The sequence below is a fragment of the Protopterus annectens genome, chromosome 14.part0 (genome assembly GCF_019279795.1).
Source record: "Protopterus annectens isolate FY-2018-M chromosome 14.part0, PAN1.0, whole genome shotgun sequence".
NCBI classification, from domain to species: domain Eukaryota; kingdom Metazoa; phylum Chordata; order Ceratodontiformes; family Protopteridae; genus Protopterus; species Protopterus annectens.
In genome coordinates this window covers 1,101,849,860-1,101,871,955 of record NC_056748.1, presented here as the reverse complement: position 1 = coordinate 1,101,871,955, position 22,096 = coordinate 1,101,849,860, and the positions used below count along the sequence as shown (strand labels likewise).

At 42.8% G+C, this 22,096-nt stretch overlaps 1 protein-coding gene across 1 annotated transcript in view; it reads right to left on the bottom strand.

Moving 5' to 3' along the window:
• POLR3A (RNA polymerase III subunit A) overlaps positions 1-22,096 on the bottom strand; it is a 1,593,947-nt gene that overhangs the window by 7,409 nt on the left and 1,564,442 nt on the right. The window lies entirely within an intron of this gene.

The following is a 22,096-nucleotide window of genomic DNA, read 5'->3' as shown; positions in this document are numbered from 1 at the left end:
AGAAGAAGAGACAGACATCTTATCTGACTTTCTGATTTCTGAAGTTCTATGTAGGTAGAAACGTAACTGCCTAGGAACATCCAGCAGATGCAGTGAATATTCGCCTTCATTTTGGAAATTTGGGAAGAAAACTGGCAGCTCAATAGATTGACTGAGGCTACTTTCCGACACAACCTTGGGTAGAAATGAGGGGTTAGTGCGTAAAGAACTCTGTCCTTATGAAAAACTAGGTATGAGGGCTTGCCAGACAAAGCTTGTAATTCCTAAACTCTCCTAGCTGAAGTAATAGCCACCAAGAAGAGTGTTTTCCAGGAGAGATCCTTCAAAACACAGGTAGCAGATGGTTCAAAGAGAGAACAGATGACACTTGATAAAATGAAATTCAGAATCCAGGGCGCTGATGGGCTTTTGCATGGCGTTCGCATCATCATAGTCCCTTTTAGAAATGCATTACAAAGTCTGTTTGACATGATTCCAGAGCCATTTTCTCCTATATGAAAGTAAGAAATTGCTGCCAACTGAACTCTAATAGTGGCTGAAATAGCACCTTCATTAAAAATGTCTGCCAAAAATTCTAGGGTAGAATGTATAGGCACAGTAAAGGGGTCTATCCGATTATTGCTAGCCCATGCAACACATCTCTTCCCTTTACCTCTGCATAATCTTTGTATAGATGTTTTATGGGAAGATAATAAAATGTTTAACTGCAGAGGAAAGGAGAGGAAACCTAACAATCAGGGGAACTAGAGTAGCCAAGCTGTTAGGTTGAGATTGTTCAGGGTGGGATGAACCATTCCTGACGGGCGAGTCAAAAGGTCTGGAGCAGGGTGTAGAATCCATGGTTCGTTCCGTACACGAGTATGAAGAAAGGGGAAACAGACCTGTCCACGCCAATAGGAGGAAATTAGAATTGTCATCTCCAACAAACTTGCTTTCTGCAAAACTCTAGGAATTAGAGGAATTGGTGGAAAAGCATAAAGTAGTCCCGGCGGCCAAATGTGAACAAGTGCATCCCTCGGTGACTCCCCTGGGTGGAGGGTTAGGGCAAAGTAGTTGCTGCATTTGGCACTGGTGGATGATGCAAAGAGATTTCAGCAAGGCTGGCCGCATTTTCGGAAGATCTGTTCTGTAACTTTCTGATTCAGGGACCACTAGCGAGGCCATAAGATGGCTCTGCTCAATTTGTCTTGGATTACGCTAGATTTCCCCGGGATGTGCATTGCTATCCGAAAATGGTTGGAAGCAGGTGCCCACTACCATATCCTCAGGGCTTCTCATCAAAGGGAGTAAGACCTGGTCTCCTCCTGTTTTGTTTATGCATCAAACCACAGACATGTTGTCTGATTAGATTGTGATCATTCCCAGAGGGAGGGAGCCTTGAAATGGTTGCAATGCTAAAAGCACCGCCCTTATGAGGATAACTAAAGCAGCCATTTTCCCCGGTACCCAGAGAGCTAGTTTTGCAGAAGCTTGTTTTTCCTGATTAACAGTCTGACATAATGGTGAAGATAGTCTGCTCTGTCTTGTGGAACTTTTACTACCAATGTACTTGTGCTGATCTCTGCTCCTATGAAGACCAAGCCTTGACATGGCTCTAGAGCAGATTTTTTGCAATTTATGGTAATATCTAGGGAGGAACAGTATAGTTCCAGACATGTAGCAGAAGATGCCTGGTTGGGGCAATTATGAGCCAGTCGTCCAGGTATGGAAACACGCAGAATCCTCTGCGCCTCAGGTGAGCTGCCATTAATGCCATGCATTTGGTGAACACTCTGGGGGCTGTAGTGAGACCAAACTGAAGAGCTCGAAACTGGAAATGGCTGGCTCCCAGCCGGAAGTGCAAGCATCTTCTGGACCACTTTTCCATTTGTATGTGGTAGCACGCATCCTAAAGGTCTATAGTGCACAGCCAACTGTCTTTTTCCAAGAATGGAAGTATCGACTGCAGTGTCACCATCCAGAACTTGGTCTTTTTCACAGATTTGTTCAGACTGCGGAGATCCAAGATATGGCTCCAGCACCCTGTTTTCTTTGGAACTACAAAAATCTTAATTAAGTTCTAGATCATCTCTGGTCTATGGGGAATCCTTAAAAACAGATGATTGAGCGCTTTCTTCCCTCTCAAGCAGGGATGTACACACACATTCATATAAAATGTCTAAGATATATTTATTTGTTTTTATAGTTATATTATTTCTTAGGACTTTACATTTTGAATATATTTTGAATGCATATTTATGAATTTTATATGTCAATAAGATGAGTCGCCAGGTTTTAATGATTTAATGATGTAATTCACTATTTAAGGGGACATTTGGAGGGAAAAAGTTAGATTCTGATGAAATCCCTGCTTGAGAGGGAAGAAAGCGCTCAATCATCTGTTTTTTTAAGGATTTTACAATAAAGGAAATACTTTGAATCCAGTTTGCAGTAACAGTGCTTTGTTTGGAGTGTTTTGTGGACTAGTAGCACTGGTTGGCTTCTTTTTTACTTATTATTGGTTCTCCTTGAAAAGACATTTGTGACTTTCTGAACCACATTTTTCCACTATCTCTTTGACCTCTGGGAAAGGGTCTGGTAGGTGTGGAAAAATGCACTCCAATGGCAGACAAGGTCTTTCCTTCCTGTTCACACCTGTTAAGCATCTCTAACCTTAGGCTCAAAAAGGGAAGAGCCATCAAAGGGGGCATTAGGAAAACTGAAGGGCTCTGCAAAATAGCAAAGGCGCATCCTGGCCTGTCTCCTGATAGAAATGCTTGAACCTGCCACCCTACTGGTTGCATCTGCTGCATACGATATGAGCCTCATGGAAGAGTTTATAACTGAACTGAGGGTGGTGAGCTCAGCGTTGACTTTATCGGCTACCATGTCAGCTACAGCTCCTTTGAGGGAGTCTGAAAGTTCCTTAAACAGGTCCCTCTGTAATCTTAAGTGGGTAACGTAATTCAGTGACCATAAGGCAAAGGTCACTGATGAAAAGACGCGCTTCCCATACATATCCATGGTCCTGGAATCCTTATTCTGAGGATGTATAGAGGAACTGGTCTCAGGTTCCTTTTTAGTGGCCGCCGTGACGACCATGGCATCAACTGCTACACCTTTCGTCAAGAATGGCTTGTCCTTTGGGGCAGCAATGTATTTACTTGACCTCCTAGGAGTAGGTTCTATGGAATCTGGGGGTCTCTCAAGCCTACTGAGAGATGAAATCCATAAGCTCATCGGAAGAAGGGGTTACTCAAGATGTTGAAAGGCGAGACCCGAAAGCTATCAGGTATACTGACTCCTCAGCTGAAGGGGATGTGGACTGCCGGTTACCTGTCCGCTTTAAAATTTCCAAGATGTCTCTAAAGGAGGCGACCATGTGGACTCTTCTGCCTCACTGACGTCAGTATCGGACAAAAGAGACTCCTCCAGAGAGTCAAGATGCTTCTTCTTGCAGGTCCTCTTTTGAGGGACCGCCTCAGTGGGATAATCTGGGGAGGTTTCAGAAGAGGGGGGAGTCCCCTGTGGGACATCCTGAGCCTGGAGTCTCTGCGGTCCTTTGGAGAGAGTACATGAGAAGCCAAATACACCTGCACAGAACTGGAAGGAAGATCAGAGAAGGATTGCATCATAGACTGGGAAGCAGTCAAAACCCCCCTCATGACTTCAAAGAACACCCAGGATCTGACAAAAGGGTTGGTAGGGCCAAATCTCCGACACAGAAGACAGAAGCTCTGAAGCACAGTAAGAGCCAAACTCACCTGCAGAGAAGCCCACAGAGGCAGGGTCGGATCAGCAGAGATCCTAACTGACTCCACGGACCCGACCGGAAAGTGCTGGCTCCTAGGTCTCCTGCTCCGACTGGGCGGAAACACTCGGGGCACACATCAGATCTGAAGAACCTATGGGTCCCTGATCCGATACAGACACAAGCTGGATGTCAGAATCTTCTGGTTCTAAAACCAAAGGATGGATCCGAGGAGAGGTAAGCGCTGAGGGGGAGGATTGTGTCTGATCCGATTCCTTTGGGTTCGGATCCAAAAACAGTTTGACCAAGTCCAGTGTATTTAGCAACCTCTGCACTACCTTGTCCACGTCTTCATCGGACAAACTCCTGGTGGACAGAGTAGAAAGAGTAGGAGATCTCGACTTCATTAAAAATGGTGATAGAAGCCAAGAAGGGATCGGTTCCAAGGAAGGTGAAAGGCTCAAATATCAGATTTTTTTAGGTAAGGATGACTTCAGAATAGACTGTTTTAACTGCTCAGAGGAAGTCTTGGATCCAACTTCAGCTGTCTGCTCTGAAGGTTATGATGGAGCAGACAAACTAGGAGCCTTTTGCTTCAGCTCAGAGGATGATTTTGGTGCCGAAGAAATAAGTTTGAGATTTGTCTGACTTGTCTGACAGACCCGGACCCCTAAGATATAGCCTCAGAAAATGGAGTTTAACAGTCCCTTCAAAATAAAGCTTATTTTTGCATTCCATAAGTACCGTCTGGTTGAAACCATGGTATACGGAGGCACAATTCTTGGAGGTGAAGAGGCCCTAAGCAATGCACACAAGGTGTGTGAATCACTTTGGGGCATCTTCTTTCCACACTTCTCGCACATTGTGAAACAGAGAGGTTTCCCCTCCTGCTTTTGCAACTTATTAGCTAGTTATGAGAAAAAGGAAAGGGGGGTTAAAGAAGACAAGCACACACAAAAACACAGGCAGTCCCTCCAACTTAAACAGACACAGAAAGAACTTTAAGGATCGGAAGAAAAACATTTTTTTTTTGAAAAATCATCCTCTAGCTGAAATGGATAAGAAAGGAAAGGGGTAAACACCCTCTAACGTAAATGGATGCTAGACATTCTCTAACTTAAAAGGATGCTAATGGGAGAAGGTGAAAGGTCTAACACTCGCTCTATAATACAAAATAAAAGGGTAAGGATATACATTATCTAAATAAAAATACTAAAGATATCTTAAGGGACAAAAAAGTATAGTAAACTACACTTAAGTTTAACAAGAAAATAAGAGTATATAAAGTAAAACACTTAGCCCAGAGCTTGCTTCAGAACCTCCTTCGCACAGCAATAAATGAGATCTGGGGAAGTTGCATTATGGGTAAGGAAGAATGCCCACGAGCTTTGCTGAAGGCCTCAAGCTTTTGAAATGGCCGAGACGGATCCAATCCATCAGTGAGAATAAAGGCGAGATTGACAATATCACGTTTTGTTTTACCCATTATGTTAATGATTGCAGTTAGAGTTAGATTAATATAATTAATATTTATTATTTATTTATTGACATTTGTTAACTGGGTTTGTCCAACTGGGCTTGTGGCCCATTTTCAGTGGAGACCAGAGGAGAAAAGCTCCAGTAGTACATTTTAAACAAGTACAATTTTAAACAATATTGATATAATAGCAGTTATAGCAAAAAGATTCACATATGTTGGGTTACATGCATAAAGTTAAAGTTGCATTAAAAAGAAGCTAAGTAACAATTTTACCCTGATATAGTTCAATAGGTCAACAATAAAAATTAATAATTAACTTTACACAAAGATGGTTGAACTATGAATGCATAGTACCTTCACCCCTGCAGTGGGCAAGGAAAAGAATTAAAAAGACAGGTGGCAGCAGTGGACATTCGCATTCTGAATAGATCCATGAGTGAAGAAAATGAGAGAAAAATTCTAACAATGTACTTCATCAGGAAATGCCTTTAACATTTCTGTATAATAAAGCAGTTAAAGTCTCACTTCTAAACAAAAATAATATTGTCAAAACGCAGTAAAAAAAGCAAATTTATAATCCTCTTGCCTAATTTGATCACTGGTAAAGATTTTCCCTTATTACTACTGCTTGTCACATCTGATTAACCTTTAAAGATTTTCTTGTTTTAGTAAGTAATGTACGGGAAGTAAAAGGGAAAACAACTGTGAAAACTCAGGAGACAAAGCAGAGTACCGGAAAGGTGTTGGGAAAAGCAGCTAAAGAAGAAAATTCATCACTCTAGAGAGACACTGACCAAATACATTCAGATTTTCAAGATAACTTGATCATTGCTGGAATATATAAATATTAATCACAGAAGGGTGCAGGAAACAATGTTTTAACCAGGCATTCAGAGGAAATAGCCAGCACGCAAACTGCTGAACAAAGAATGAAAGGGAAAAAATGGTGGAACAGCAATTAAAATATGAACAAATGGCACAAAAACATGCTGAACTTGAGAAGACTTCATTGTAGGTAATTTGAGGTTTGCAGTAGTAGCAGAACAAAATTAAAGCAAAGGACTACAAAGAATTTGAGGAAATGCCTGCTAATATTAAAACAGAGCAAAAGATCACAAATTTTCAATTTGAGACTGACGACACGTCAGCAGAAGGGGGAAATTTGTATTTTGTGGAGAACAATCTTAAAGTTTAGAGACATTAGAATTTATGCGGATAATGACTATAATGTCTTCCATAAGACTCTGCAAAGAAATAAAAGAATTAAAGTTACTGTATCCTTTATTACTTTGAGTCTTCTATCCAGTAATTTAAAAACCTAACCAGACCCTTGAAAAGGCACAATATAAACTGGGAAAGAGAAAAGAACCATTTCTGGCAAAAGATACTGAGAGAAACAGCAGTCAAGTCAACAAGTGCAGAAAAGCAAACTATGGACACCAAATGAAATTCCAGCAAAACCTTTCCTGATTTCTAAAAGAAAATGAAGGATAAAACAAAGGAATTATAACAGTTTACAGAAAGTGGAAGACTCCACAAAAATGCACTAGGAATAGTCTGAGGAAATGTTTCTTTGGAAAAGGAAGGTATAATCATAATGTGAGCGGCATTCGGAATGACACCTTAAAGCCACTGAAATCATAAAAGAACTACACAAACTATTTGACTAATATAAATGTAATAAAGTATGTGTCGACATTTTACTTAAAAATTACAATTTACATTTAACTGAATGGGGGACCTACACTACATGATGTCTGACAATAGTCTCTGTTTTCAAAATGCAAACTGTTCTATGTTGCTTTTAAGAAATGCACTACAATAGTGGGAGACTAAGGGGAGATAAGTAAATGAATCATGAACGAAAAAGGAAACTAATATATTAAGTGATGGAAATTGAAGCAGCAGTTCTAGGCATGCATACAAAATTAGTGAGACAATTATAGGATCACAGGACATTACTAGGCTATCGATCAGGAGGTCATTTTAAGCCTAGCCGTTTCATCCCCCATGTAATACCATAAAAATACTAGTCAATACCCATGATTGCATTTAGTGATGACTGCCCATGTTCAGGAGGGTTGTGGGCTCTATTCCCGGTAAGAATTTACGATGCCCCATCCACTCATCCAGGTTTCTCTTTAACAATGTCATAGAGGTGCTCCGTTTCACATGAACTGGTAAGCCTTATGTTGACAGAAGGTAGGCAAGACGGCAACAGTCACAAAACAATATACTAGAAAGACCGACTACAAGCAGTTAGTTACATGCAAGAGCTTCACATGCACATTGGAAAATGTTTAAAAAAAAATCACCAAGATCAGTAACTAGTAGCGCAACAATAACTACTTCATTTCATCCTGTTGTCACTATATGTCTGGTGCTCTAAGTTGTGATGGACTGCAGAAGCGTGGAGCTGCTGTGTCTGGACAGTAAATCTTTTAAAAGTAGTTACAGCAACCTGAGATACTTAATGACAAATAAGAGAAGATACATAAAACATGTACACTGGCTCCAAGGTTAACAGTCTGCATGAGTGCATATGAAATCATTTAGGCAGACTAGTTATCTAGCAATGCATGGGTAGAGCGGAAAGCTGTATACATACAATGTTGTAGACACATGAAACAAACAGATCAGTAATTTGTAATTGTTCACCAGCTAAGAGTGAAACAGATTTAGAGTGATTACAGAACACTGGAAGATGATTTACACTGCAGCTTTGTACAACAGCATGTCAGTTCCGTTACTTTACAAAAACATGTATATAGTTAGTATGCTGTATTTCTTGGGTCGTGAGTTCTAATGAGGTCAGGTTCAGTTGGCACAATACAACACATATATAATCTGGCATGAAAAATAACAGAAGCAGGTTATGAAAGGACCAGTTTTTAACAGATAAGACAAATATAAGTTGAGAAGAAAACAATGTAAGCTTTACTGTGGCACAGTTTGACCTTGAATATTAATTGGTTAGATAAGAAAAATATGAGGAGGTACTGACATACATACAACAGAAATGCACATATAATGTTACAGCAGCACCCAAATCACAGAGAACACAAAAGAAAAGTGGGAGGGAGGATTTCTTTGCTGGACTAGAAAGGCAGCAAAAGCCAAGGGTCTTAATCTTAATTAAAAAACGTATACAAATAAAGACTAAGGAACGAATGGACAGGCAGAGAAGATTTACAACTGTGAAGGGTTGCTGGCAGGGCATAAGAATTACAATGGTTGAATTACATATTGCACAGAAAACAGTGAGGCAGGATACAGAGACTATGGGGCTTATTACAGGCTTTGATCAAGGATGCACAGTGGTAAGAGAACACTGGAACACTACAGGGTAAAAGGAAGATGCACTTAAGTGCCACCACAGAACACTAGCTAAGAAGGGCAGATGCATAGAAATATATGCATGTACTTGGGCTTACTGATGCAATGAAAACAAAACAGAATGAAGTGGAATGCAGACATTTTTTACGACAAAATATAATTCTTGGACAATATCAGCAAGGTTACATAGCAAAAGAATATTGTAACATGGGGCCATTTTTATGTACACAAATTAGGTTTTGTAAGCAATTAAAAGTATATTATGACAAGCACTAGTGAAATGAAGCCATTTAATGACTGGCTAGATGAAACTAACTGAAATGTTAGTAGATTTGACACTAAGCAGTAAATAATTTGCAAAGGATTGGGATAACTGTAAAGTGAAGATTAGAAATGTCACAATGAAAAGCAAAGGAGAGGGCATGAGAGTCACAGTAAGCATTTAGAAGGATGTAGATACTTAAACAAAAAAATAAGAATAGGTGAAACAACAAACTGAACAACAAGAGAACTAGAAAGTCTGTAAAAGAGTACTTAGAAAGCAAATGAACATTAAGAGCAATGTTTTTTAAAAAAAGAAGTTATGTACTCACCATAATGTTCCATGTGTGTTGTCCATCTCACCTTCATTCTTAGCAGGTTGGGTTCAGAACCAATCATCGGTTCTGACTCGGCCTTACACAAAGCTGGAGGTCCTCCACTAGCTCGTGGCTGAAACCCTATCCCATGATGCACTACAAAAGATCCTCAGATCTTGTTTGCAGATGTAGCTAAATAAAGGTTACTGAATACATAATATAGCAATGGAGAAGGTCAGAGGACATTAGTAGCCAATTTCATCAGCTCGGTTTTCCAGGAGCAAAAGGCTGGGGAAATGAGGGTGGGATGTAAGAATGAAGGCAAGATGTACAACACACATGAAACTAAACGGTGAGTACATAACTTCTTTATGTGATGTTGTCCTATTCTTTCTTAGTAGGCTGTGACAGCGTCCCTAGCACTACCTTTCCTGGGTGGCTCAAGGGAGAATATTCTTCAGAACAGTGGGACCCAAAGAAGGCTCTGTTCCTGGAGGCCAAATCAACTTTGTAATGAGTGACAAATGTATGAGGCCTTGCCCATTCTGCTGCAGCACAAATGGTAATCTCACACGAAAGGCAGAAGTTGTAATGGTTCTTGTAGAATGACCCTTTACTTTATGGGAAAGTTCTTTGTTTTGAGATTGGTAGGCAAAGGTAATACAATCTGATAGCCATTTCAAAAGTGTGACTTTTGACACAGGAACACCTTTCTTTGAGTCTGAAAAGGATACAAATAATTGGTTTGATTTTCTGAAATAGTCTGTTCTATGTAAGTAGAAACGTAGTCTATGTACATCCAGTTGGTGCAGCATGTATTCTGCCTTGTTACCATAATTGGGGAAAAAACTGGTAGTTCTATGGACTGATTCAAGTTATATTCTGAGCATACTTTGGGTAAAATGATGGGTTTGTTCATAGGGATACTCTCTCTTTGTGGAAGAGCATGTGGGGGGGGGGTCTTTATGGATAATGTTTGCAGCTCAGAGACTCTTCTAGCTGAAGGAATAGCTATCAAAAGAATCATTTTCCAAGTCAGATACTTGAGATTGCAGGATGATGCAGGCTCAAAAGGGGGAAGAATTAAACATGATGAGACAAAACTCAAGTCCCATGGCAGTGGAGAGACCTTAATAGGTGGTCTTAAAAGAGTACTTTTAAGAAATGCTTTGCAAAGTCTGTGGGACATCACATTAGGGCCTGACTCTCCTAAATGGAAATTAGATATGGCAGCTAACTGGACCCCAATAGTAGCTACAGCTGCCCCTTCATTAAGAAGTTTGCTAGGAATTCAAGAATAAAAGCTATTGGGACAGAGAAGGATCAATATGATTACTTGAGGCCCATAAAGAAAATATTTTCTATTTGCTTCTATATAACCTTCTTGTTGAAGCCTTATGAGATGAGATGAGGATACACTTTACTGACTTAGAAAGGTTGGGGAGCCTGGCTATGGCTGAAATCGGAGCAGCCAAGCTGTTAATTTGAGTGGTTGAAGGGAGGGGTGGATCATCCCTGATGCATGTCAGGAGATCCGGAACTGGGTCCAGAATCCACACCACCTCCTGGAGAGGAGGCCACAGGAAGGTGAACCAGATTTGACGAGACCAGTATGGGGAGACAAGAATTAAGCTCCTTCCAAAGTGACTGGCTTTTTGAAGAACTTTGGGTATCAAAGGAAATGGGGGGGGGAGAGATGTAGAGGAGACCAGAGGGCCAATCGTGAACATGTGCATTCCTTGGTGACTCCCTCAGAGGGGGGAGCAGGGCAAAGTAGCTGCTGCATTTGGCATTTATGGACATGGCAAAAAGATTGCAGCAAGACTGGACCCATTTGCAGAAAATCTCTTCCACCTCTTCCTGATTTAAGGACCACTCATGAGGCATCAGAATCACTCTGCTGAGTTTGTCTGTAATCACACTGGATTTTCCTGGGATATGCGTTGCATCAGAAAGCGCTGGGAGGAGGTTGCCCAGTGCCATATTCTCAGGGCCTCCCGACAAAGGGGGTAAGATCTGGCTCCTCCTCCTTTATACACCATAAAACAGACATGTCTGTCTGTACTGCACTCATTCTTAGCAGATGACAGTCCTGGAATGCTTGCAACACTAAAAGCACTGCTCCCATATCTAGGACATTGATGTACAAATGGGCCCCCGTGGTCCTGCCAAGTGCCTTGAACTGTCCTTCCCAGATAATGCCCCCCACCCTATCCTGAAAGTGTCCGTGGTCACTGTGGCTAATGGCTGGGAAGAAAGGGATGACCTAATAACACTTGAGTGGAGTAAAGCCACCAACAAAGCTCTTTCCTGCATGATTCCGTTATCAAACTTTGGTGGGACATAGGTAATTCCTGCATGGATCACTGAGCGAATAGCAGCCACTGTAGTATTCTCATGTGCAGACGTGCTAATGGAATCAGGGTTATTGCAGCTGCCATTCCCAGTACTTTGAGGATTGTTCTTGCTTGTACTTTTTTCTTGGAAAGAAGGTTTAAGATTTGACATTGTAGGACATGAACCCTTTTGGAGGAAAGTTTTGCCATCATAGTTGTTTAATCTAGATCTGCTACTATAAAAACGATACACTGAGATGGCAATAAGGAAGATTTTGTAGTTTACTGTGATTCCTAGGTGAGAGCAGAGATGTAAAGTGGTGTCTCTCGCTTTGGATAGTAGACGCTCGGTGGTGGCAGTTAGGAAGCAGTCTAGGTATGGAAACACACTGAATCCCAGGAGTCTCAAGTGAGCCGCTACTACTGCCATACACTTGGTGAACACTATGGGGGTTGCAGTGAGGCCAAAGGGCAGAGCCGAAACTGATGGTGACTGGCTCCCAGCCGAAAGCACAAATGATGCCTGGATCGCCTGTCCATTTTTATATGGTAGTATGTATCCTGGAGGTCTATAGAGCACATCCAAGTACTGACTGCAGTGTTACCATCCGGAACTTTGACTTTCTCACTGACTTATTTAACTTGCTAAGATCCAGGATGGGTCTCCAGTCCCCTGCTTTCTTTGGAACTAAAGAACCTTGAGTAAGTTTCCAGATCCTATTTAGTCTGCGGGGACTGCTTGGATGACTCTCTTGTTTAACAACTTTTGTATTTCTAGAGCTGCCTGATCCCTTTGACTGTGTGGAACATCCGGGATGTTTTTTGTTTTTGGGACAGGAAAGGAAAAGGGAATGGAGTAACCTCTGTATACGATACTTTGCACCCACTTGTCTTCTGTTAATGCTAGCCAGGCTTTTAGGTACAAAGATAAGTGGCCTCCGACTACCTCCAGAGACAGACAGGCAGGGCTCCTCTCAAGAGCACTGAAAGGGCTTACCAACGAAGGATTCCCTGTTGCCCCCCTACCGTATGGTCAGCATTTTCCATTAGCACTTTCACCTATGTCCCTGGGGGAAGAATCACCACGTGTGTCCTGAAAGCTCTCTGGGATTTTCAAAAACACATTTTTCCTCCTTTCTGACCCTTTGAGTAATGGACTCCCAACGGCAGAGAGAGATTTCCTTCTTGTTCATACCTGGCTTGTGTGTCTGGCTTTTGGCCCAAACAAGGACAAGCCATAGAAAAAGGCATTCACAAAGTAAGATTTAGAGAGTTCAGCAAAGTCACAGAAGCACATTCAGGGAATGTCTCCTCCTGGCAATTCCTGAACCCGCTGCCCTACTCGCTCCATCCGCTGCATAAGAAATGAGCCTCATGGAGGAGTTGACCATTGAGATTAAGGTAGAGGGATGAGAGGAAACCTTGTCGGATACCCTTCAGCTGCTGAACCTTGGAAGGTATCTCCTAAGCTCTTTTAGGAGATCTCTCTGAAGCCTAGATAAAGTGAGTCAGATAATTCAGTGATCTGAGCGTAATAATCACTGAAGAGAAGATACAGTTTCCATATCTGTCCTTCAAACGAGACTCTCTGCTCGATGGATGGACAGAAGAGGACGCCTCTGAAAGTTCCTTTTTTGTGACTGCTGCCACCACCATAGCATCTACAGGAACACCTTTTTTTAAGAAATTCCTTGTCTGGTGGAGAAGTGATGAATTTGTTTGGTCTCCGAGGAACAAGTTCCAGTGAGTCTGAAGACTCCCATGCCTTTCGACTAATTGCATCAGCTCGTAGAAGGGCGGGGACACCAAAGGGGCAGAGGGGTGAGACCCAAAAGCCTTCAGGTGTACAGACTCCTCCTTAGAAGGGCTGACGGGCTTCCAGCCACCTCTCTGTTTTAGTATTTCCAGGATGCCTGCAAAGGAGACATCCTCATAGTGGCTGTGGGGACACCTCCAAAACATAGAGCTTTGTATCAGACATGGGACTCCTCTGAGGAGCCTAGTTGCTTCCTCTTACACAATCTCTTTTGAAGGACCTCTTCAGAAGGGTATTCTGGAGAGGGTTTGGAAGAGAAGGGGTTTGCCCAATGGGGCATCCCCAAGGCCTAGGGTTCTCCATGTCTCTGTGGATGTAATGATACTGAGACAGACACCGGGTGCCTTTGGAGGAAGACAGTCCTGACCCGAGAGTGGACCTGTCTGTGGAGAAATTACTCTCACCTCAAAAGTCCCCTGCCCCTGGTCCGAGGAGAGTCCAAGGTCTAAAAAGCCAGAGGAAATCCCTGGAACCAAGGGGGTTGAATCAGAGGCTGAGGTAGGAGCTGAGCTGATGCCCTAAGAGGCAAGTTCAGATCCGACAACTGTCCAATTCCACTGTCCTCCCATTGCCCAAATGGAGAGGACTGGCTCCTAGACTCAAGTTTGGATGGAATAGAGGACTTCAGAGCCAAAGATCCTGAAATAGATCTTGGTTCCACTACAATCAGTTCTAGACATTCTGGCTTCGAGGTCCGAGATCAGATCGGAGGAGGAATTGACAGTGAAAGGGTAGATTTGATCAGTTTCTGAAGCCCTCTGGGTTGGAACCAACACGAGTTTGGCAAGTGCCGGTGCCCTCAATAGCCTCTGCACCACATGATTCACATCATCAGACAGGCTCCTGGAATGGAGGAAGCAGGAGATCTGGAAGGCTGTAAAGGAAGACCTTAAAGTTGGAGATCCTGGTTCCAATTCTGGGGACTGGCTCCTTACATGAACTCCCAATGGCTCCGAAACTAAAGGAACTGAGGCAGAAGGCTTCCCGGGCCAGACAGGTTTCGGGTCCTAAGATGGACGTTTTTGTAACTTTTTTGATGGCTCAGGCTGAACCTCTAAGGAAGAGGACCTTTTCCCTGATTTGTCTGATTTGGAAGAGGGGGAATTGACCAAGTTAGACGGATCCTTACCTTCTTCGATAGCTTTGGAAAAAGGGGTCTTCAATAAGCCTCTCAGTTTATTTCTTTCCAGTAGTACCCTATGACTAAAGGAGTGACATATGGCACAACACTCTTGAAGGTGTGCTCCTCCGAGACAGTACAAGCAAACTGTATGTCAGTCAATAATGGACATTTTTTGGCTGCACTAAACACATTTCTTAAACCCTGAGGATTTAATATCCTTAGACTGCTTGGTAGACATTGTAGTAATCAGCAACAAGAAAGGTAATAACTACAGAAAAAAAAAAAAAAGTAAATATATATATATATATATATATATATATATATATATATATATATGGGTTCACTTCTGAAGCTCTAAATACTGAAATCTCGAATTTCAGTATCTTGAACCCAAGAAGCCGAATCCACAAAAGCGAAAGTTTAGAAGTGTGAAATTCAAAACCTTGAAAACCAGAGGTTTTGAATTTAGCTCTTCTAAAGTTCTGCTATGGTCATGTATTCAGGTAAGTGTGTGTGTTTGTTAAGGGGTTTGGGTAGGGGCTGTGGTGTTTGTCAGTGTGTTTATTGCTGTGATGTGTGTGCGCGAAGAGAAAGTAGCTTGTGTGGTGGTGTTTAAGTAGGGGGGTGTGAGGGGCACATGTAGTAGAGTGATTATGTGTTTGTGTGGTGGATGGTGTGTGTGTGTGTGTATGTAGTAAAACCGCGAAATTCAAAACCTCCGGTATTCGAAATTTTGAATTTCGCAGTTTTTCAGTTTTTGTTGTTTTGTAGATTCAACTTCTTGGGTTTGAGATACTGAACAAGAATCACACCAAAAACTACTAAGGGAAAAAAGCCCTGCAACTTAAATGGGTAAAGGCAGCCCTCTAATTTAAATGAGCTAGCCTGATAATTTAGAGAGAAAAAAAACAAAGGCGAAAAAACTGAAGGTCAAAATAACTCTCTAACTTAAACAAGCTTGTCTCTAAGTAAAACAGGCTTAAGAATAAATTTTAAGCTGGGATAGGGTAAGAAAAAGGCCTTGAGAAGGAAATGACGGCCAACAGCAAAAAACAGAAGCAAACATACAAAATCTGCTTAATACAAGCTAGAATATAACAGAAAAAACTGACTATCTAAAAATGTGTAAATAAGAAAATTTCACTTAGCCAGAGCCAGTAGGAAGCACCCAATCTTGTTTAGCAGCAAACGAGATCTGGGGAAGTTTTCGTAGTGCATCATGGAAGAGGGCTTCAGCCATGAGCTTGTGGAAGACCTCGAGTTTTGCACAAGGCCAATAGGAACCTTTGATCGGTTCTGAACCCAATATGCTAAGAATGGAGGTGAGATAGGATATCACATTAGCTATTTTATTTATTTATTTGCATTTGCTTACTGGGGTAGTCCACTGGGCCATTATGAGCCCATTTCCAGAGGAGGCCCAGTGACAAAAGCTCCACAAATAAGAAATATACACAAAGAGAATACATATGAAATCAGTACATTACAATAGTGTATACAGTAAAAGTTAGAACATGGAATGAGTACATTACAAGAGTATGTACAAAAAAGGCAACATTTAAACAATTAGTTGAATTACTAAATACTAGCAATATTGACAAATATCAGGATTAACAAAGGTAGAGAGATTATCTTTACATACATATTTTTGACAGTAGAAATAGAGAGGCTAACACTTATCATTAATACACAGTACATTCTTAACACCAGTGTTGACCTTTAGTGCTGGCAATTATGTTTTAAGAGAAGGAGACAAGCTGCATATCCAATTCAAGGAAGATAAGTAGTTTCTGTGGCAGTCCCTACTCCAGGTCAGTAAGCAAGGAGCCTCAGTCCTCATCATTGACACTGGTTAGGGATGGCCACTAGGAACAAAAATGGATGCACACAGTATTTTTTCAGATGCAGCTCTCTGCAGCAAGCACAATTTCCCTTAAGAGCACACAGGGCCGCTGCACACTCCAGACCTGGGGCTGGACTCTCTCTCTCTCTCCAGGCCCCAAACAAGACTCCACACTGACCACTTTGGAGCTCTGTCCCTATTTCAAGTAGCTGACACACACACACACCTGGGAAAGACTGGCACAGACTTACCAGCTGTGCTCCCTCTGCCCAGAATATGTTACACTATCACTCAGCTACTTTAATGCTCTTACAAAGGTACCCAATTCTACTGAGTAAATGTAATACTAATACAAATTGTAGAGTTTGACCAATGCAGCAAGGCTTTCAGGAGTGGCCACAACGTCACAAGTACTCTTAAGATGTTAAAGTATACACTAAAAGACCAGCCACAATGAAAGGTATAGAGATATTTAACAATAAATAAAATAGAAAACACGAGAATACTGAATATCTAGTTATAACAAACACCAAAGTTTCAATCACAAGAGATATAGAAAGTAACATAGTTGGACAGATTCACACAGATGCAGAAAAAATACAGAAAAACAATACTTAACTAATCTCACTATATTTTCCAGACTAATGAAAGTACAGCTGTGTACACTTACCATAAATGTAGATGTTCGAGTGTATTCACTGTCAGTCATCACACTTGTGTTATCCTGCAAGGGGTACCCTCAGTCAGCCTGAATACCAGAGGCTTAGTATTTCTGCGTCTGTTGCTGTTGCTTCAGTACTGACGTCAGGTCATCAGAAGTATAAAAACAGGCAGCCGACGCCATTACATCAGTTTTTCTTGCCCCAAATGTCAGGAGCCCCCAAACAGGGAGCTAAGTTATGGTGGAAAATGCCACCGGTAAAAAGTAAATACCAATAGCCCTGTAAGGAGTGAGGTAGAGAGAGAGATACTGGAGTGTGGGAAACCAGGACTGCAACAGTGAATACACTTCTAACATCTTCATTTATGGTAAGTGTACACAACTGTACTATGTTCTTAGTGTTTCACTGATACAGTCATCACACTTGGGTTGATTCCCAAAGCTGAAGAATGGATGGAGACAGTCACGAAGAGTTGGGTCTGGCTAGTATACCCTGCATGGAGACAGTCAAGAAGAGTTGGGGCTGGCTAGTATACCCTGCATGACTGCTGTTGTAAAGCCTGCCCTAGACTTGGAAAAGATAGGCAGGTGGTAATGCTTGGTGAAGGTATGAACAGAACTCCAAGTAGCAGCTTCCAGAATGTCCCTGGTACAGACTCCTCTGAGAAAGGCTGTAGAGGTTGAAATTGCCCTAGTGGAATGCGTTCTGACTCCCTGAAGGGGTGGTTTCCCATGGTGTTTGTAACAGAAATGGATACAGTGTGCTACCCATTTGGAGATGTGTTTGTTTTGTTATGGCCTTGCCCTCTGCCCCTGGTGCAAAGCTGACTAGTAACTAGTCAGATTTCCTAAAGGGCTTAGTCCTATCAAGGTAGAATCTGAGCTGTCTGTGCACATCTTAAGAGTGCAGGATCCTTTCCCCCTTATTTTGAGGATTAAGGAAGAAAGTGAGCAAATGGAAAGATTGGTTGGGAGTCACACTGGACGCCACTTTAGGCATGAAAGTTGGGTTAGTCCTGGGGGAGACCCTGTCAACATGAAAGATAATGAAGGGTTCCAAAGCCATAAGTGCTTGTAGCTCACTCTTTTAGCTGAAGTGATGACCAGAAGCAAGGCTGTTTTCCAAGAGAGGAATTTTAACTCTGCTGACACTGCAGGCTCAAAGGGGGGTAGCGTGAGCTTTTCCAACACAAAGTTCAGGTCACAAGCACGGGTGGGGGCTCTTCTTGGTGGCCTTAAGTTGTTAGCCCCTCTCAGAAACTGACTGATGAGTGGGTGAGAGAAGAGAGGTGGCTCAGTGCTGTAATGAGCAGAGATGGCAGAGGTATGGATCTTAATGGAGGAGGAGGAGAGGCCTCTGTGGAGTAGGTCTGCTAAGTAATCCAGGATGAGAGGCAAGGAGGGCTGTGCTGTATATCCACACCTTTAGTGCGAATCCAGGAGCAATACCTTTTCCACTTGTCAGCATAGGATTTCCTTGTACTGGGTCGTCTGGCTTCATGTATGACATCCAGTACCTGCTTGCTTAGGCTAGCCACTGGAGGAGAAGTAAAGGGATAAGCCAGGCTGCAAGTTTCAGGGTCTGCAACTGTGGATGCAAGAACTGTCCCTCCTGCTGAGTCAGGAGAGTAGGGATTTGGGGTAGCTGCCATGGAGGCAATGGTGACAGACTGCACAGTAGTGGGTACCAGTGTTGGTGTGGCCAGTCTGGGGCAATCAGGACTGCCCCTTGGTCTGTCCTCTCTTATCTTGAGTAATACTCTTGTAAGAAGTAGTAGAGGGGGAAATGCATAGCTTGAGAGGTTTGCCCACTGGAAAGATAGGGCATCCACTTTCCAGGCCTTGCTGTGAGGTATCATGGTGCAGAATTTTCTGAGGTGGTGGTTGTAGAGGGAGGCAAATAGGTCCACCTTCGGAGTAGCCCATTTCTGGGTCACAAGGCTGAAGGTGTTGTGATTTAATTGTCACTCATGTGGATCTAGGAGATTTCTGCTGAAGTTGTCTGCCAGAGAGTTTTGGTTGCATGGCAGGAATTGAGCTTGCAGGTGAATATACATGGCTGAGGCCGTGTTTCACATGGTCATGGCTTGCCTGCAGAGTGGGTTCCCTCCTGCTTGTTTAGGTACCACATCACTGTGGTGTTGTCGGTTTTGATTAGTAAGGCCCTGGTGAGAGTAAGGATCTGAAAGCTGTCAGAGTGTGCTGAACAACTAGCATCTCTTTTTGGTTGATGTGCAGATGAATCTGATTTGGGCTCCAGTGGCCCTGAATTCACCTGCCATCCAGATGTGCACCACAGGCATAAACTGATGAGTCTGTGGTTAGGGTCTGGGCGGTGTGGGTTTGTGTAAAGGGAAGCCCCTTGTTCTGGTTACATGCTGCGGCCCACCAAAGGAACTCTTTCCTTAGACATGGTATCATAGGTATGATTGTTTCAGGTCCTGAGAATGTTGGCACCAAAGACGTTTTAAGTACCATTGAAGTTTCCTCATATGCAGTCTGGCATATGGAATTAGTAGAATGCAGGAGGCCATGAACCCTAGAGCCTGCAGGATTTTCCTTGCGGATAGCTGGGTTCTGGTGGCCATTTGAGCGAAGTAGCCTGTCAGATAGGCTTGTTTTTCTAGAGTAAGGAATGCGATCTGGGATGCTGTGTCCAGGCTTGCTCCCAGGAATACAATTTTTTGACTGGGGACTAGTTTGGATTTCTTTTCATCGATAGTGTACCCAGGGAGGTTACAAGATCCTTTACAAATGGCAGGTGCTGCAACAGCTTTTCCTGTCTACCTAAATTAGGCAATCGTCCAAGTAGGGGTAAATTTGAATATTTCTCTGTCTGCAATAGGCAATGGCTGGAGTTAGGCATTTTGTGAAAACTCTGGGAGCAGTGGATAAGCCAAAGGGAAGTGCAGAGAACTGATAAAAGCATAGCTCCTGCCCTAAACCATAAATACTTCTTGCTGGAGTCCCTTATTGGGATGTGCAGATAGGCCTCCTTTAGGTCTAGGGTGGCTAACCAGGTATCTTTGGACAGCATAGGGAGAAGCTGCTGTAGGGGGAGCATTTTGAATTTTGGTACCACCAGGAAGGTATTTAGAATGGATAGATCTAAGATTGGTTGTCAGGTGCCCACTTTTCTAGGTACCAGGAAAGCTCTGGAATAAAAACCTTGGCCTATCTGTCTTGCAGGAACAGGCTGAATTGCCCTTATGGAGAGCAGGGACTGAACTTGGTTTTGTGCCTCTGCCCACTGGTTTGGAGGAAGATCTGGGAACCCACTGGTTTGGAGGAAAATCTAGGAACACTTTTGGGGTTGGTAACATGTGTAAATAAAATTTCTACCCCTGGGATACTATGTTGAGGACCCATCGATTGTTGGTGATGGAGGTCCAGTTTTATGCATAGTGGGCAAGTTTTCCTCCTAGGGGCACGAGCAATTGGGCAGAGGTGGGGGAGCTAAGAAGTCATTGTGAATTCTTTCCGTAAGGGAGTGGCTTAGCACTCCCTGCTTTAGAAATTGAGGTATTCCATTGCTTAGATCTCTGCATACACTGATGGTAAACTGGGGGGGGGGGGGTCTGTTTCCCCTGGGTCTAGTTTGAGATGTCCTTGAGGGTGCTGGAAAGGACCAATGTTTTGAGGGGCAATGCCTACTAAATCTTAGAGGCTGAAGTTGCAAAATATCTTTGACTGTCTGCATAAACTTAGCCTTTTCTTCCATCTTTTTGAAAACCTCTTCTGCTTTGATGCCTAACAGTTTGTCCCTGTTCAGAGGAGCATCCAATAATTTTGATTTGACATGGTCTAGCAAGGTCTACTCCTTAAGCCAGGCATACCCAAGTACAGAACCTGTGACTGCTGCCCTACAAGATGCTTCTAGGGCGTAAAACCCACATTGCAGGGTATGCTTGCTGACTTGGGCTTGCAGAATACATAAGGTCCTGTAATTCTTTATTTCCTGCACAGCCAGGAAAGGTAGATAACTTTTGCTTAATAAGTTCCATAGTATGTTGCTGGTATTTCAGCATATGGAACTGACAATGTAATGCTCTAATGGCGAGAGTTGCAGAGGTGTACACTTTTTTTACCCCATCTGTCTAAAGCTTGGGAATCCCTGTCCAAAGGGGTGGGATTCTTAGCTGTAGCTGCTTTTATTCCTTTAGGTCCATGGGAGATGACCTCTGGATCAGCAGTAGGATTTTTGAAGAGAAATTTGTGAGAGTCAGGGACTCTATAGTTCCTGTCAGGTTTCCTTGGAGCAGGGGGTAAAGTATGAAGAGTTAGACTGGATTCCATAAACACAACATCCAGAACAGGAGGGATAGCTAAGGGTCTGTGCTGTGGTAGATCTAAAAATTCCCTGAGTCTCTTTTTGGACTGAGGATAATCCTGGCATTCTCAATGGAAATGCTCTTTCAAAGTATGTAGGGTTTCACCAAAATAAAAATCCTCTGGAGGGGAGGCAAAAGGAATGGATTCCTCTGCACCCGAGTCCTCATAGGCAGATAACGGCATGTCTTCATAATCAGAAACCTCAGAGTCGGACTCTTGGCCAGATAAAGCTGCTGGGGACAAGTCTCTTTTTCTTTTAGCAGGGGAAGGCTGGCTTCCCCTAATCAGCATGATCAGGTCTTCTAACCTTTTAAGCACCTGAGACTATGGCAAGGAAGCAGGCGTTTGAGATTGGATTGCCGTTTTTTTAGGTGTAGCTCGTACTCGGCCTAAGAAATTTGGTAGTTTTAGGAAGAACTTAAGATGCAAAAGAAGTGGTTGGTTTGTGTCGAATATTGGTAGTGTGAAGAGCTTCCTCAGAAGCCGGTGGCTGGACAGCGGCTCCAGACCCATCCAAGGTAGAAACATCTGCAGATTCCGTAACTGAAGAAGAGTCTCGCAGCATAGCGGACTCCGAACGGGTCTTGGTTATGGCCGGCGAATCCAAAGCTGGCATCAAGGGCTATGAAAGCGACTCACTGAGTACCGGCGAACTACAACTAGCTTAACGGAAGCGTCGTCGGCAGTTTTGGACCTCTGCCGTCTGTCTTTATCCCTAAAGATTGTTTCGGAAGATCAGTAGTCGGATGGCTTACCGAAGCCATTTCGGAATATGGAGATCGAGAATGAAACCATGTATAGTTGATGACACAAACTGAGGAAGGGCCCAGATGATCTGGTTGGATTAGCTTTAAGCATTGC